The 11,654-nt window shown below is 29.6% G+C and overlaps 1 protein-coding gene across 2 annotated transcripts in view; it reads right to left on the bottom strand.

The window, feature by feature from the left end:
• The window catches only part of LOC117168231 (atrial natriuretic peptide-converting enzyme-like), a 98,293-nt gene extending 91,813 nt beyond the window's left edge, over positions 1-6,480 (bottom strand). For both annotated transcript variants that reach the window (XM_033353714.1, XM_033353715.1), the window contains exon 1: positions 6,060-6,480. The gene's annotated coding sequence lies outside the window, so the exon portion shown is untranslated. The remainder of the gene's footprint in view (positions 1-6,059) is intronic.
• Between the last annotated feature and the right edge of the window lie 5,174 nt (positions 6,481-11,654).

Here is an 11,654-nt window from a genome sequence, read left to right as displayed (position 1 = left end):
TGCCATAGATTCATTAACTTATAGATTCTTAAAAATCAAAAGTCAGAAAATTTTCTTTTCTGCTCTTACTGATTTTCTTGAACGTTTTAAATATTTTTAAATCTATTTTTTGTAAAAAAAAAGACTCATAGCCTTGATTTAACAATATTCAAGTTTGGAGACATTAATTATACAAACTATCTTCTCGAACTTTGAATCATAAACCCCTTAATCTGGCAGATATATCTGGAGAGATAATTAAAGTAATCCCTTTACATGTACATTATTAAATCCCCATTCAAGCTCATTATCCATTCTGTTGACAATGAACAAAGCAATTCCTAAATGTGGCTCAAAATCTTTTGGTTGGCAAACCAAAATTATATCGGAATTAAAATACCTCTACTGGAATCAGAAATTTTCAAATTAACCACGTTCTGCATCAAATTTATATTTCGATTTTTATGTAAAAATTGAAAAAGAAACCACAACAGATTTATATTTTCAGCAATATTTAGAATTTAAAATTGTTAAATAATTAAAATATGGCAGATTTTACTATTAATATTCCAAGGTATTTTAAGTAGAAGGTGTATGTAACAAATGTATCATATATAAAAAGGAAATCATCTTCTGGTGAAAAAGAAATATCAGAAAGCTAAGAATCATACATTTCAGTTATTAAGCAGCACAAATTTTACAAAAGAAATACAATTCTGCATAAAAAAGTACCATTTAATGTATTTTACATAAAATTGTACATAAAATAAATGCAACTCAATATTTTGCTATACAATTGGCAAGCTGCATTTGTATCTTCAATTCTCGGAACTACTTCAGGCATTTTCCACTATAGAGGCAAACTTAGTTTTCCGCGCAAAAAAGATACCAATGCACATTTACCAGCTACGAAAAACTAATTTATTTTCTCGAAAATAATTTTCTAGATCTAACGAAGTTTAAATTCTCTAGTTCTATTTGATCTGTTACTTTTGTTTAAATAATCATATTGCAGGAAATGTATTTTCGTTTTTATAAATCATCGCAGAAAATAAAAAATAAAATCGAGTAGCTATTCAATTTTGTATTGCGTTATTTATTTTGTACATAATTATATAGATATTCAAATTTTTTTAAACCCTTCAATTTCTAAAATTAAAGTTAATATACATTTAGAAATATTTTTGTCAAAAATTTTTCGATAAGAGGACATAAATGATAAATAGTTAGATAGTTAATGCTGGTGTCTCGACAACACTTTTAAACATGTTTTTTAATTTTTTTTCAGAGAGGTGATTATCTTAATTTTGTTAATGATCCAATATTAACCCCTAAATGTATCAAATTAATTCAAGTGAATAATGACAAACGCTAACCGCTTGATAATTTGTATTTTATGTCAGAAGATTTGAATCAACATTACGAGTTTGCCGGTCACAAATTACGTTCTTCCCGATTGAATACCAAGCGTTTATAATTACAATTATTCAATACTAATTGCTGTGTTATATACACTGTTAGAAAAAAGTCACTGAATCACACCGATAAGTGAATGTTTTTCGCTCTGCAACTGAAACGTGTTATCCCACATCTCTATAGGTGCACAGTTCGCTGTCAAACGTGAGAGCGTACCTTTTTCATCTCAGCCAGTACGACTATTGTCAGTTCTTGCATATGGTAGTTCTGGTGTTAGATAGGCCAGCCTCGTGTAGATCCGAAAGTGCACGAGCAAGAACCCGAGCCCCCCAACTTCACGATTCGTTTTCGGTGGGTAACTTGGCTATTAGGAGTTTTTAAGTAAACTGAAGTTTGCAGGGTGTCAAGAGAATGAAAGTTCATGCAATTTAGCTATGTTACATCATTATAGAAAAATATAAGGAACTTAATTCTTATTAAACCTTCTGGTGTAATTTTGTTGCACAATTTTTTAAAAGTTTATGTTGGTTTACAAAATGTGCTTTCAAATTTGCGTAAGTTTAACTGATATTGAGGAATTTTGAAACGATCTGAAAATAAATCCAACTTGTGATGGGTTTTTTGTTTAATTTTGTAAGGTTTCACGGAAATGAAAAAAATGCTTTTAGGTTCCTAGAAATAATTAAATTAAATTTTTTATTGTCAAAAATTAATTTCAGGAGATTTTTTTAAATATTTCAAAACATTAAAAAAGATTTCAAAAATGATCAACTTATCTAAAAAAGTTTGAAGGCAATTTTTTAAAAATAATTTTTAAAAATCAGTAAAAATTTGAATAGTTTTTAAATATAAGAGGATTAGAAGGTCTGACATGATTAAAAAAAAAGAATTATTTTCCTAATATTTGTGTGAAAATTTTGTAATGATGTTTAATTTTGAAAAATGAACTTTAAAAGAATTAATGAAATTCGAAAATAATTTAAACTTTAGAAGAGTTTCAGAACGTAAGATAAACTTATTTTTAAAAAAACAGAATAATCTAAAAATTCTTGTAGAAAAAAAATAAGATGAACCTAAAAATTGTGTACAATTGTCAATTTTTAAAAATAAAATTCTAATGTTTTTTTTTAAATTATTTTCAGCACATTTCTTCTGAGGCTGAATCTCTGCTTTTAATCGCAAGAGGTCCAATTATTTTGAATAAAAATAAATAATGAAATAAATTTTGAAAAATTCAAAAAAAGATACATTTCTGTATGCTTAAAGATATCATTGCTTACTTAGAATAAGTTCTATGCAATGTGAAAAACCTTTATTTGTGTATGTGTATGTGTGTGTGTAAGATAAATCAGTTATAATAAAAGTCGATAAACGAAGGACTTTCACACTTTTTGTTTGCGAAAAACAGATTCCTCAATTCTCAAGTGTGAATAGTAAGGGAACTGACGTCAATTAAACATTCATAATTAATGAAAATTTTAATTTTTCCCTTAAGTGAAAATTTTTCTTTGAAGGTGGTGTGGAAAGGGGTTTTATTAAAAAATCTGTGGGATTTTCTAACAGGCAACTGTATGAATTTCTGACCTTACTTATTTTTATTTTTTAAGTGTATATTAACCTGCTTTATGTTTAGGGCAAAATCATGTGCTGAAAAACCATAAAAGAAATATATATTTCTGAAACTGGTCCATAAGCGATTTTACATAGTGTTTTACTAACTAATAGAGATATTTTTCTAATTTTATTTCTGAAATCTATTCCCTAAGCAACATATTAAAACAAAATTTAGGAATATTTATATAATTATGATTATTCTTCATTTTTAAAATTAATGAATGCAGAGTATAGTTTTTATATGAAGTATTACGACGGTTTTTTGTACCATGTTTGACCCTAGGGCAGAATCAAGGAAAATATTCTAAATGTATGTTCCTTAGTTATCAAGATACTATACTTTTAGAATAGTTTTCTCCTTTTAAAATCACGAGATATTTCTTCATAAAATAAAATTTGTGAAATTCATTTTACAATTATTCACAATTACAATTATTTTACAATGGAAATCTAATTGTAAACACTAAATTTTGTAATATTGAGATATGTATCTTAAGACATTAAAGGTTTCGTAAAGTTTTCATATATTAAGAATTTTTTAAGTTGAAAATTTAACGATTATGTTAAACTTTTTTTTTTAAATTATTTTTGCAGTTGAAAATGTATCCTTTTCTGATAGAAAATGATTTTTCTTGTTTGAAAATTGATTTTTTGGTCCATAATTTAACATTTTTGTTGAAAATTCTCTTTTTTTAGTTAAAAAGTAATTTTCTTATACTGAGAATTTAAGAATGTTGTTGAAAATGTGTTATTTTATTTTTGCTTGAAAATTGACCTTTCTAAGGTAAAAATTAATCTTTTTTGATAGAAAATTATTCTTCTTGTTAGAAATTCATCTATTTTACTTAAAAATTAATTTCTTTGGTTGAAAATGCATTTTTTCCTGAAACTTCTTTTCATTTGGTATAAAATGGTTGACAGTGAAACCATACAAAATTCTTAACAAATTGTTACAAGGTTTAGTTAATTTTGAATCGTTTCAAAATTTCTAAATATGTCCTTAACTTACTCAAATTGGAAAGCACATTTTTTTAACGAACATAAACTTTAAACAAAATTGCGCAAAAAGCTAGATAAGAATTAAGTTCTTGTTTTTTTTCTAAAATTATATATAACATGGTAAAATTGCAAACATTTTCTACAAACTCTTTTACACCCCCTTTAAAATGTTTACAAAATAAGAAAAAAATGTTGTGTTCCTTTTTCAGTTTTCTTTCAGAATTCATTCCATTCCATTGTTGATAAAAAATGTTGTTTTTTTTAAATTGAAAATCAAACCATATGTTTAAAAATTTAACTATTCTGTTGTAAATTCGATTTTTTTATTCAAAATATTTTTTAGTTGAAAATTCATTTTTCACATCGAAAATTAAACTATTTTCCAGAAAATTAAATTTTCTATCTGAAAATGTACCTATTCTATATTTGGTTAAATACTTATTTTCTAGTTTTAATATCCATTTTTAAAGTTGAAAATTTAACGATTTTGGCAACGTTTTTTTAAAAGTATTTTTTTAGTTGTAAATTCATCTTTTTTAATAGGAAACAATTGTTTTCGTTTAAAAATTGATTTTTTGGTTGATAATTTAACTGTTTTGTTAAAAATTCGATTTTTTTTAGTTAAACCAATTTTTTCTGATACTGAAAATTGACCATTCTCAGTTAAAAATTAATCTTTTTTCGTAGAAATGTATTCTTCTTGTCTAAAAATTCATTTCTTTGGTTGAAAATACATGCTTTTATCAAACTTCTTTACTTTTCGTATAAAATGGTTGCAAGTTCATGTAGTTTTCTGGAAATTAAACTAATTTGATGAAAATTTTTGGTTGTAAATTTATTTTTTTTTTAATGATAATGTAACCGTTTTTCGTTGAAAATTGATCTATTTTGTTAAAAGTTCGTTTTTTGTTGTTGTTTTAAAATTGATTTATAATATTTTAAATTTCTGTTTTCTGTAGGAAATTATTATTTTGAAAAGTAAATTATTTGTTTGCAAATTCGATTTCCTGCTTGAAAATTTAAATATTTTTTTGAAAACTTTAATTTTTTGAGTTTGACAATTGTTTTTAACTGAAAATGTAACTATTAAATTTTTCCTTGAAACATTATTTTTCATTTGAAATTCAACTATGTGCTTGAAAATTCATGTATTTTATTGCAATTGTGTCTTTTTTATAAGAAGTAATTGATTATATAAAGTAAGGTTACCTACGTAAGTACTATGTCAAATATCTAAAAAGGAAGTTTTTGTTTTCAAATATGATAGGAACTTTAGTATTCGAGCGATTCATCAACATAAGCATTATATTCTTACATATACAGTATAAAAGGAGCATTCATTTTTCAACAAAAACAAAAAAGGAGATGGTTGGTAACACTTTTCACAAATGCAAACACATTTTTTTCGAAAAGCGAGACGATATTTATGGCAAAAGTAAAAAAAAAATCCAAAAAATTCCCGGCCCTTTTCCTTTATACATTTTAATTTATCACGCTGACAAATTTCTTAAGTTTTGGAATCTACATTTTCCATTTTGGTCACAAACCATAAATTTAATTGGAAGATTAAGGATTTATGCCCAGTGAGAAATCGGACCTCAGATATTATTTCTGGTAGCAACTGTCAACCAATTAATCGGTTGGGTCAAGGGTCGAACATTCGACAGAACAAAGCAATTGGTTACCGGTGCCAATAAATGTCTAATTGTAAGCCATATTTTCCTATTGATGTTCACGGTAGGTACTAATTGATTTTACGCAAGTTCGCGCAACTGTTATAAAAGCATTTCATGTCTGAATTACTATTTCTATAAGGTATCCAATTCTTCGAAAAAACTCCTACATTTATCAAAGAATTCATCAAATCAGTAAGAAAATTAATTAGAACTTTTTGATACTGCTAATACATTTTTTCCGATATTGACTCCGATACTTCTAATAATCAGCGAATTATATAATATTTTAAAATTATTTTAAAAAATAAATTCTTACCCTTTATAATTTTTATAAATGAATATAAATGAAAATAAAGTCGATCAAATTCTACTTACAATTTGCTGGTAGAAATTTCCTGGATTGTTTAGTGCCTTAACGAGATCGTAGGAATCCACGTATTGCTAAAATAAAGTTGTACTTTGATCCAAGCAAAATCTCAGTGGATGAAATTGGATGGTTAAACTTCATTTTAAACTTTACCATAATCACGCGACGCGCTCAGGATTCGAACGCTCGATCCGGCACCTCACTGATTTACAAAAACAATAACTTTTTAGTTTGAAATGGGTATATCTACGATTATCATAATTTTCTTTTTCATTAGATTTCTTTTGATGTTTAAAATAGACGGCAAACAAAAAATTTTTTGAAATGGATGGCAATATATTTTAGCAATGCGGAAGGCAAATTATTCTCCAGGTGTCGGGACAAGATGGCAAAGGATGGTTTTATGCCAAAGTACACGTGGAGCTACATGCGTACTACATGCGTGGGTGGTAACGTACTACTGAAAGTCGCTTCGTGCAAAGGACGTCGCGAAATTCTGGATCCTGGTTTCCCCCCGTTCCCGACCTACTCCCAACACCAACGAGCTTGCGCCCCTGCGCAGGGCGCAACCTGGACGACCAGCTTCCGAATAACTCATGCCTTACAAGATCTTCGCGAACGCCAATTTTTCCAGGTGCTAGAAATCGAATTTTTAACTTTCAGGTATTTTCCTCTTATCACTTCGTTATTAATGGTTCACGAAAAATTGCAATTTCATTTTCTTGCTTTCTAGCCATCCGTAAATGAAAAAACAAACAATTTTTGCCAATGTGTGATCCCTCCATTTCATCATATAACAAAAACCGTGAGAAAATATCCACCTCCCATTATCACTATGTTACGCAATTTTTCTCAGAAACTTAAATCAATGTTTCATTAAAAAGTGGAAATTCACAATATTTTGATCAATTTTACCGTAAAAGTGTAATATTAACACAGGAATCAATGGACATAAAAATACCAGTGATTAACGTGGTAAATTTCAACCATATTATAATCGATATTATCATGCACTTTTACCAGGCGTCTTTAAAACCACAAAATTTACTGTAATCTAATTCACATGGAAAGTGTAAAAAAGCAGAACGATGGAAATTTTATTATAATTTTGTAATTCCACTGCAGAGAAAATTTAATTGCTATACCGGTGTCACTCAACACACAACAACATTTTCGTGTGTTTTATGTATGAAATGTAATATACTTTAAGAATTGCATCCGTTCCGTCTATATGAAGTTGGAATAAATTCATATTCCCATAAGCGTGCATGTTCTGATGAGTGGTTGTATATTTTATGATTCGCAGCCTTCTAAACTTTATCTCCTATAACTCAGCTCGTAGGCTAATGCTGATATTTGGTATATGAGGTGAGTATAAACAGTTCCTCCTTGAGTGTGGTATTTGTGTAGAAACAAAAAAAAACTTTCTTTAGACTAGCTAAAATTATCATATTTATAAATGGACTTCTTCTATTTAGAATTATAATATTATGTCAACACAGTAAAAAAAGGATCAATTTTGTCGCAGAGCATTTTGCTCCAACGATCATTTAACTCTCGAGATCATAATGATCTATCCATTCAGATCAATTTGATCTTATTTTTTGATTCATTTGTCAGACTAAACAAAATGGCCGTCAGTGCATGGCGCCGGTGTCATAGCTATATAATCTAAAAATTATATCTAACGGCACGTAAGTGACAACTGCACTTGACAGGTGATATTTTCTAATATCAGATTTCATTGTTTTTTTTCAACTTTTCAATTACACTGCAGGATTAGAAACCATATAAAGTTTGCATATGAGCTAAAGTGCTTTAGGAACGTCACCCAGCTTGGTTTTACTTTAGACATGATCCCAAATCAGATCATTATGATCTCAAAAGTCGATCATTCACTCCGGCCAATCAAAATGCTCCTGAATTCGGTATCCTTTCTGTTGCATATCAAAATGACATTGATTTCGTTATCCTTTTTGTTGCATATCAAAATGATATTGATTTCATTATCATTTTGAACACTTTTTTCACTGCGAATGTTGAGGTTATGCGTCTCTTTTTCTGGAGATGACTTCTGCCATTTTACATTGACAGTTGAATTTTACAAAAGGAACGTAAAATTACACTGTCTGAAAGTGTTACGGGAATATTCCTGCCTGCATGTGATTTTAAAGTATCACATTAATTTTCAACCATTGCAGTAAAATTCCCACGTTAATCACTGGTATTTTTATATCCATTGATTAATGCAGTAATTTTCAACCTCTTTTTTTACAGTGTATATATATTTAGAAAAATACAAACACGGAAAAAAAATTCTTGAGGCGAACGAGTGAATAGAGAATATATTAAACTCAAAGAAAGTGTACGCTTGAATTAGGTAAAACGTTTAGTTAGAAGAGTTACACATTTTGTTACTTTATGTAAATTGTTCTCGTAAATCAGGAATTTGGGCAAAATTGCTAATTTGGAAAGTTTATTATTTTCGACAGATTATGTATAATTGTATTATCTTCAGACTAGAAAAAAATTTAGTTGTTATAGCAATATATTAACTTACAGTAGCCAATTTTTCGTCTGGTATCGCGAAAATGAATTTCCCTGAAATCCGGTAATGCATTTGAAGGTCAAGTTTGTTGTTTTTATCGCGTTTCTTGATATTTCAATATAGTTATCGCCTACAATCGAAACAAATGAAAATTATTATTACTGCATCATAAACTCCATTTAATATTAACAATCGCGCACATTTTAAGTGGTAAAAAGCGTTTAATTGTCCAAAGTAAATCTCAACTGTCACTGCTCCCGATTAGACCGTCGCTATTTTATTTCGCTGCTCCCATAATGCACCGGCGCTCTTCCGACAATTGCTTCAGGCACCTATTCTTAATATCCCTATTATAGCTATACTTATTAAGGGTTTGACTATACGATATCCCTGGTATATGAAAAATGGTCAAGGATATTCATTTTCGCTGATCCAGGGATCTTTCTAAATTCCTTCGTTCGTTTTCAGCATAATGTTTGGCTATAATAAGGAATAATATCCCTGTCACAGCTCAATTTTTTTTACCGTGAAGGAAAAAATGAAGCAGGAACACGAAACGAAAAAATTACATTATATTGCATATGATGTAGCGAAGTCGTTTATCATTTTATTTAGTATGCATTTCTACTAGCCTTTAGTAGAAAACTACTAACTAATTTATAGTGAAATAGTTACTGATTTAATTAGTAGAGAAAAATTCTATACCAATCGAACTAGTAACGCTATTACTACGAATTAGTAATTCTCTACTGGAGATAAGTAGAAATGCTTTCTGATTCAGTTTGAATTCGCAAGATATTGAAATGTTAACTTATTCTTACTAATTAGGAGTTAGTCAGTCAATTTTTCATCATTTTCTAAACGATTTGTATCTCAAAATTATTCAACGAATTTAAAGTTTGTCAAGTTAATTTTAAAGTGAAAAATTTAGTCTGCATTTTTAAGAAGAAACCCTTATATTTATTTGGTTATGGATTTTTCTAGGTTTGATGACAATTATACGTGGACTAGAAGAACCTAAACACTGTAAAGAATGGTTCAGATTTGGTTATTCTCTCATATCTGTTATCAAATCCTTTATGTTTATAGATTTTTCAAAGCAGCTTATGAGAGTAAAATATTTTACCAAAGTTTTTAGATATTATTTTCCCCCTTTAATCTATCGTCAAATCGTGAGACAGTACGAAAATCATTTTTAAAAGTGAGTCCGAGAAACCGAAATAAAGAAATTTATCAATTGTTTCCTTGGCTCCCAACCTTCAATCCTAAATTTAAAATATTAAGGCTTATATTCCAAAATACAGTTCAAAAGCCTAAGTCTCAACAATATAAGGCCCAAAATATAATACTCAAAACTGAGTTATCAAGCCTCATGGGTTAAAATGTAAGACCTAAAATATAATTTTCAAGCATATAAGGCCCAACTATGAAGGACGGATGGGTACTATGACATAAAAATATTTGAAACCATATTAAAGACATAACAGTGATAAACAATTATTTTTAAATATAAATGTACCCCATTTTTCAAGAGGATATGCATATATTTTTTTCGCATTTTCACCTCGTATTTGAGGTTGAAAAAGCTTACTCCGGATTGCTTGGTGGGAGGACGCAGTATTCCGACTGATGATGGACAACTTGTCTGACCCTCAGAATAAAAGACCAATAACTTATCTGAACACGCTTTATAATATATTCGCAGCTATCCTAAATGATAGGTTTGTTCGGACGATCGAACTTGTATTGCGAGAGAGGGATGAACAACACTGCTCAAAGAAAATCGTAGCTGGATGTCTGAAGAATAATCTTCTCATCGATAGATGTGTCTGCAAAGACGCAGTATCCTACCAGCGCTGCCTATCAGTGGCCTGGAATGACTACTGAAAAGCTTTCGATTCAACCTCACTGTCTGCTCGAAAGCTTGAAGGTTCATCAACACATGGCAAGGTACTCGAGTAGCCAAAGGATAAGGTCACTCATGTATTTTATATGTATGATCTCAAGGTCTATGATAGGAAGGCAAAGCAACTACATCTAGATCTAAGTATTGTCGATGAGTATACTCGGAAGATTGGAATGGAGTTTGGGTTAGAAAACCTTGGAGAAACGTCTTCTTGTGACGAAAGGATCTTTCTTAACATCAATGGAATTTCCTCTTAAATTTAAGGTCAAGAGGATTTTCAGTTGTCTCAAAAGGAATCCTTTTGCAGCAAAAGTTTTCCTTTTGCTACTAACTTCACCTAATCTTGCAGCCAAAAAGTCACTATCAGCAAAAAAGTTTCTAGAAATTCATTGAAATAGTCACACTGTAAAAGATACGTTTTAAAATGACACTTTAAAGTGTAAATTTACACATACTATAAAATGTTACTTTGGACGCATTAAAATTACAGGTTAGAAAGCAAATCTCCACATGCTAAGTAGAATGACGTCTCTTACAGGTTTAATTATACAGGGTGTTTTTACAGCCTGTTATTACAGCCTGTTTTACAGTGCATTCTTTTCTGCAGAACATTTTAAAAAATGCTAACTAACTTCCATCTTAATCAGACGAAAGTAATTAGAAATGCTGCAGCTATTAGTGTAGCTACGAAGAATTTTAAGATTGCTGAGTCTCATTTAAGGAAAAAGCTGTCGACCGAAAGCCATTGCGTAGATGAATATTTTGGTTTTAGGAAGTTTGATTTGGTTCGTGTCAAAACTGATGAGGTCTCCGAAGCAACCCAGACAGTTGCTTATTGCACTAATTTAGAGGATTTGATCCAACGCGTCATAAAAAAAATGATCTAAACGTCACTTGAAGTTTGGAATTGTCGGTAGAGGAGGGTTTCTCAAAGTATTTCTGTCTATCCAATCTAATGAAAAAAAGGGAAAACCGCGTGGATACCGCTTAAAGTATGATCAATGTTATGCGAAGAAAGGAGAACTCCAAGATCGTGGATAGTACCAAAAAAGTACAACTTGAAATAATACATAGAAGTCCGGTTCCAAAGGAAATTCTTGTATGAAATTGCTGGAAAAAGTAGATTTACATACTATATTCCAGAGGCCG

This window comes from Belonocnema kinseyi, chromosome 2, assembly GCF_010883055.1.
Source record: "Belonocnema kinseyi isolate 2016_QV_RU_SX_M_011 chromosome 2, B_treatae_v1, whole genome shotgun sequence".
NCBI lineage: Eukaryota > Metazoa > Arthropoda > Insecta > Hymenoptera > Cynipidae > Belonocnema > Belonocnema kinseyi.
The sequence above is the reverse complement of the archived record's forward strand: the minus strand, read 5'-3'. Positions and strand labels throughout refer to the sequence as shown.